This window comes from Propithecus coquereli, unplaced genomic scaffold (assembly GCF_000956105.1).
Source record: "Propithecus coquereli isolate 6110/MARCELLA unplaced genomic scaffold, Pcoq_1.0 Scaffold56, whole genome shotgun sequence".
NCBI lineage: Eukaryota > Metazoa > Chordata > Mammalia > Primates > Indriidae > Propithecus > Propithecus coquereli.
In genome coordinates this window covers 3,587,402-3,594,196 of record NW_012151507.1, presented here as the reverse complement: position 1 = coordinate 3,594,196, position 6,795 = coordinate 3,587,402, and the positions used below count along the sequence as shown (strand labels likewise).

General features: G+C 38.4%; 1 long non-coding RNA gene across 1 annotated transcript in view; it reads left to right on the top strand.

The window, feature by feature from the left end:
- The window catches only part of LOC105821128, a 2,193-nt gene extending 1,917 nt beyond the window's left edge, over nt 1-276 (top strand). Inside the window, exon 2 of the long non-coding RNA XR_001138047.1 lies at nt 64-276. This is a non-coding gene — a long non-coding RNA (uncharacterized LOC105821128). The remainder of the gene's footprint in view (nt 1-63) is intronic.
- The last annotated feature ends 6,519 nt before the right edge of the window (nt 277-6,795 follow it).

The window sequence follows — 6,795 nt, the reverse complement described above, 5'->3', positions numbered from 1 at the left end:
TTTTGCTGAATTCTTCCATGTTAACAAACTAACTTGCTCTTCCTTTCATTCCTTTGGCCACAGGACAGACGAAATTCACCAAAGTCTCTACCACAGACATTCTCAGATGGTGCTAATAAAAAGAAGAAACCCAAACCAGAATTGGTGGTCCACATTGTGAGTTGCTAAATATCATCACAAAGCAATAATTATCCTATGGCATGCTTGGTGGCTCAACATTCTGAAATGTAAATGTCAAGGGCAGATAGTCTCAACGATGTTGCTAATGGGAGCTCATGTTTTATGTTGGGTGGTCTTGTGCTCTGCCTGGTGGTCTTGTTTCTGCCTACAATGACAGCGCTAATGGTTTCGTGTAGTCCCCAATCCAACACTGTATCCACTTGCCTCCCTTTAGTAATGCGCAGAAAGTCATAAAAGACAGACTGCCCAGAAATGACATTACAGTATTCCAGACATTTTCTCTCTTGGTGGTGACAGTTCCAAATCAAGCTGGCTCAGTGACTAAGTCAAAGCATTTTTCTAAGTGGTGGTTTAAAACACAGCCTTACATCTGGAAAATCAAACCAGGCTCTTTTTGCCTCTTCCATCATTGCTTGTAATAAATATTCAACTGTTGGACCACAGCTAGCAGCTTATGATAGATGATGCAGAATAGAGTCCAACTCTTTCTTTCCCAGATGTAAAGAACTCATCCTTTGGTTAGAGAGACTTCACTACCTTTTAATAAGCATAGGCAGATCATATTACGGACTTCTTTTTTGCCACATTCATTGAGGATTTATTTCCCCAATTCCCACAAAGAGTAGCAAGGGAAGGTTCATAGCTGTGTAGAATATCAAAAAATATAATCTATGTTTAGAGGATCAAAGTGTCGCATACCCTGAAATTAATCCAGACAGCTATCCCAATTGTAACTCTGAAGAGTATATCAGAACATTCTTCAGCAGAAGCTGACCTATGATTCTGTACTTACAGTACAATCAGACTAAGAATTTAATCTCGATAGACTTTTGGGGGCCGTCAATCAGATTGGGCTTGGGGAATTCATTGCTGCTTCCCATAAGCCACCAGTCCCACAGTAATCTCCCTGCAAACTCTTTCTACACTCACTGCCTCTGCTATTCACTGGCCATTTTACTACTTTTGGCCTTTTATTGTGTTTAAATTTTCATAGTTATTCTTTTGTTGAGCAAACATAAATTAAGTCCCTACTAAACCTTTTAAAGACCTAGAGAAAGCTTCTAAAAAGAGTGATACTTGAGCTGGCCATTCTAGATGCTTCTACCACACATTCTTGAGAAATACTTGATATAGAACCTGCCATGCTATATTGTAATCATTTGCTTCATTGTTGGTTTCTCCTCCTTTATTCTAAGTTCACTGAAAGCAGATACCAGACATATTCATCTTCCTATACTCAGTGCCTAGCACTCTGCCTGGTTCACAGCAAATGGTCAATACATTCTTGAATGAGTATATTAAACTTGGCCCCATTGGAGGGGAGGTAGTGATTACAAAGATGAATAAGATTTAGGCCCACCACTCAAAGTCTTTCTAATTCAGCATAAGGTTGGGTACAGAGTAGATGGTCAATAAATGATGGTTGGTTAATTCTCAGACAGTTACTTTTCTTCAAGTGGAAAGACAAGGCTACCACAATGAATATATATCAGCAAAGGCAGTTACTGTTTTATTTTGAAATATCAATAGCTTTCCTCCTCTCACTCAGGAACCCAAGTACTTATGAACATAAGGGATCCAAGAGTAATAATTGCTTATCACATCAAGCATAATATCTGAAGCCAAAACTCTGACACATGGTCTTACACCAGGAGAACATTTGAAAGTAGAACCATCCTGTCTCCTCCAAGATGTTTGGTTCTTAGTACTTCTGGTCTCTAAAAAAGAGTAGAATGACATGGCTTGTTCCTTAATAACTGCCAGTAGGACCTTGACAATTATGTGAGAAAATAAATATAAAAACACTTCTAAAACTGTGTAACTCAGTCAGGATTTATGCAATGCAAAGATAAGAGTTATATCTGTATTTCTACATTAAAAATATATGAACCAATTTAATGAATGTAACACATGAGGAAATAATGATTTGAGCCCTTTCCTAATTCTCTTATACTCTTTTTTATTGGGTAGCTTAAGGCATGAGATCTATTGCAAAGTCTGGCTCCAAAAGGGCCAGAAAGGGAAAGAAAGCAGATGACAAAAGAGTAGAGTATTGTAAGAGGAAAGGAGTTAGTATAGAGTTACATAGCCCAGTAGATAAAATTAGAAATGTATTCATTTATTCAACAGACTGCTGAGTGTCTCTGAGGTGCCAGGCATGGAGCTAAGAACGGTGGAGCACATCAAAATGAATAAAATTCAGTCTGGTGAAGGAGAGCTCATAGTCTGGGGTGGAAGAGGGCAGGGAAGAAAAATGGCAAGTATACTTACAAATGTGTTAGAGGGCAGAAGTGATCATTGCTGGAAGAGAAGTTGAGATAAAGTGATATGGGAGTTTAGAGTAAGGAAATATCTCTTCGTTGAAGGATGCTTCAGGGTAATTTCATAGAGGAGATGATATTTAAGCTCAGTCTGAGTTGGAAGGAATTCAAGAGGCAGAAAAGGGATAAAGAACACTCCAGATGGAATTAACACTATGAGAAAGGCACACACGTAAGAAATTTCCTCGATGTGTTTAAGGAGCATCAGGTGCTCCATTTTCTCTGAAGTTTAAGGTACGTATGAGGACATAGAAATGAGACTTAAGAGGTAGACTGTGGCTAGATTATAGACAGCCTAGGATACTAAAGCAAGAGATTTGGACTTTATTCAGCAGTCTTGGGAGCTACTTTGACCCTAACCCTAACCTTAACCCTAACCCTAACCCTAACCCCAACCCTAACCCTAACCTTTGAGTATTTCCCAAAGACTGGGATTAGAGCTGTTTTTCAGAACCTTAATCTAGAAACAATACAAAGAATAAATTAGGTGGAGAAGATGAGGAGTAGGAGATAAATTTGGATGTCATTATAAAAACCAGTGTAAAACTTAAAAAACATCTTCAAGAAGAAGGTGATTTCTAGAATGTTATGATACTTTCCAATGGTCCACTCAAACTGCTATAATAAAATAATATAAGCTTAGTGGCTTATAAACAACAGAAATGTATTTCTCACAGGTTGAGAGCTGAACAGTCCAAGATCAAGGTGCTGTCAGACTTGGTGTGTGATAAGGCCTGCTTCCTGGTTCGTAGATGGTGCCTTCTCGCTGTGTCCTCACATGGTGGAAGGGGTAAGGCAGCTCTCTAGAACCTCTTTTATAAGAGCACTGATCCTATCCATGAGGGCAGAACCTAATCACTTCCCAATTAGGTCAGCATCCTAATACCACCACCTTGGGGGTTAGGATTTCAACATATGAATTTTAAAGGGACACAAACATCCAGCCCATAGCAATACTATTAAATGTGATAAATACAGTTGCTTTGTTAAGTCGCCGTAGCAATGAGTCATGAAAGACTTGGAAGGGAAGCTAGTATGAATTGGGACTAAGGTGGGGAATGACACCTACAGGACTATAGTGTTGGGTGTGAACAAACAGAAGCAAGATGACCAATGGCCTACATGCTTAAGTCACATACAGGGTCTCATGACAGAACTAGGAAGATGTGAGTAGAGAAAAATGTTAGGGAATGTGAGATAGACTTCAGGTCTAAGGTCCCTTCTAGTGAGGGTCACTCTGACAAGAGACCTCAGGCAAATGTGGCTTTGTAGCTAAAGTGATTTCAACTTTTCCTAGATAGTTCTGCCTTTTAGGTGGTCTTTCCAGGTCACAAAAAGCCTGTGAGAGTCTTTCTTGATCTACCAAGTCAGTAACATAGATCACAGTAACCAAATATCCTCCTGATGATGTGGGAAGTCAGCAGGAGGGACTCCCTCCTCTACAGATCCTTCTTCTCAAATAACTCATTCATTCATTCAGCATGTACTTGTCAAACAACTAATATTTGCCAGGATCTAGTCTAAGTGCTTGAAATACCTTTGTGAATAGATTTGAAAAATACTACCCTCCTGGAGCTTACATAATAGTAGATAAAAACAAATAAAAGTATTAAACACCGTAATTAAGCAAATTATATAGTATATTAGAAGGTAAGTTCTATTAAATATATAAACAGATAAAATAGAAGAGTCAGGGGGATCACCAAGATGGAGTTGGGATTTGAGGCAATTTATAATTTTAAAGGGTGATCAGAGCAGGCCTGTTTGAAAAGATGTAATCTGAGCAAAGGCTTGAAGGAGAGGAGGGAGTTATCCATGTGCGTATTTGAGAAAAGAATGCCTCAGATGAAGCCGCTAGTTCAAAGGCCTCAAGGCAGGAATGTTCTTGCTGTGTTCTAGAAAAATGAGACCAATGTGACTGGAGCAGTAAGTGGGGGGAGAATACTAGAAGATGAGGTCAAAAATATAAGAGATTATGAAGGGTCTTTAAAAGGCCATTGCAAAGATTTTGAGTTTTTCGGTAAGTGGTTGTGGAGCTACTGGAGGATTCTGGGTCAAAAGTTAACATGATCTGACTTGTATTTTAAAAGCATCACTCTGGTTGTACTGACAATAGACTTTAAGGAGTCAAGTGTAAAATCAGGGAGATCATTTCAGAGGCAATTGTAGAAATCCAAGTGAGGGGAGGTCATGTCTTGGCTCAAATTAGTAGTAACAGAGGTAGTGAGAAGTAGTCTGATTCTAAATACATTTTGATAGTGGAGCCAACAGGATTTCATGGTGAATAAGATATGGAATACGAGAGAAGGAAGGAGTCAAGGATGACTCAATATTGTTGGCCCAAGCAACCAGAAAGAGCTGCCAAAAATGGAGGTAGAGAAAATTACAAATGGGTTAGGTTTGGGGAAGGTGATCAGGAACTCAATTTTGTATATATTATGTGCACACAGAGATGATATACAGACATTTGAAATTCAGGAAAGAAGGCTAAAGATATAAATTTTGGAGTCTAGCATATTGATGGTATTTTAAATTATGACATGAGTAAGTTCACCAACGGAATGAATGTTGATAGAGAGGAGAATCTGGATAGTTATAGCATTAATAGTTCAAAAGAAGAAAAGGAACTAGCAAAAGAGACTGAGTGCACCCAGGAAGGCAAAAGGAAAACCATTAGAGTATGGTGTTCTGGAAGCCAAGTGAGTAGAGGTATAGAAGAAGAAGGATAATTGACTGTGTCAAACGTTGGCGCTATATCAAGTATAATGAGCGCCGAGAATGACCATTGGGTTTATCATCAAGGTTGTAAGTGACCTTGACCACTGGAGTAGTTTTCACTGAGTGGTAAAAGCAAAAGGCTGAATGGAGTGAGATTGAGAGACAACAGGAGGATAAAAAGTAGAGACAGCAAGTATATACATTTTGAGAACTTTTTCTGTAAAGGGGAGCAAGAAATGAGGTAGTGGTAGGAAACAGAAATGGAGTAGAAGGAGAGAATTAGGGGTTTTTTTGTTGGTTTGTATTATGGACTGAATTATGTCCCCCTAAAATTCATATGAGATACATATGACAATCTCAGGATGTGACCTTATTTAGAGATAGTGTCTTTAAAAGGGTAATCAAGTGAAAATAAGGCTGTTAAGTTGGGCCTAATGCAATCTTACTAGTCCTTGTAGGAAGCAGAGATTAGAACACACAGAGGCACTCACACAGAGGAAAGACCATGTGAGGACACAGTAAGAAGGTGGCCGTCCACAAGCCAAGGAGAGAGGCCTCAGAAGAAATCAAACATGCCAACTCCTTGATCTTGGATTTCTAGCATCTAGAACTGTAAGAAATAATTTTTTGTTTTTTAAGCCATTCAATCTATGATATTTTGTTATGGCAGCCTTAGCAAACTAATATAGGTTTTTGGTTTTTTTTTTTTAAGATAGAAGAAATAACAGCACATTTGTGTCTTTTTAGGAAAGATCCAGAAGGAAATTATATTCTAGGAGAGAAAAGAGAAAAATGATGGAAGAGATATTTGTCGAGAAGATGAAAATAGTAGGATCTGGTCATTGCCATTCATTTCCTAGAGCTCCTCTTACCCTGAGGCCTCAGTCAAGGACCCTGAAATAAATCTTCCCTGATTTCTTAATAGCTATTATAGTAGAATTAGTAAACTTAACAAGAGAAAGGAGGAGATTCTGCCAAATCTGGATTTCTAGAAAAATTGTGGATCCATTAAGATAAATAGATTAGAAAAGGAAAATTGTTTTTAAGTAAAAGGAGAAAGATAGAGAGAAGAATCTAGGAGAGACAAGGAAAAAGAAACAAGATGAATTTCACTTTCTCAATGAGAATTCTGAGTTTGGTAAGCTATCTAGATAGAGATGTTCTTGTGGGTGTTGAAATTGTTGAGAAAAATTTAGCAAAATCCAGTGAAAGAGATGGAGTAAGTTTACAAGTGAATCTTCCCTTCCAGGGTCTATTTTCCATGAGCAGTTTGCTTACTATGAAGAGTCCCTGCCAGCACCACCACCTCCCATTTTTACGGGCATGCAGTAGTTATCAAAATAAAGTCATTAAGCTGAAAAAAAGTGGTCTGGTAAAGGGAAAAGTTGTCAAGAACTAGTTCCAGGAAAAGGGTTGGAGAAAGGAAAATGACTCTTCAGTCTTGGCATCTCCAAGATGTTTAATTACGGGCCTTAGGATAGCATATAAGATAAAGGAATCAACACGGGGATTATAGAGCGTGGGTGAAGGAAAATGGATCATTTTACTATCAAGTCTCAGAATATTCCTGGGAATT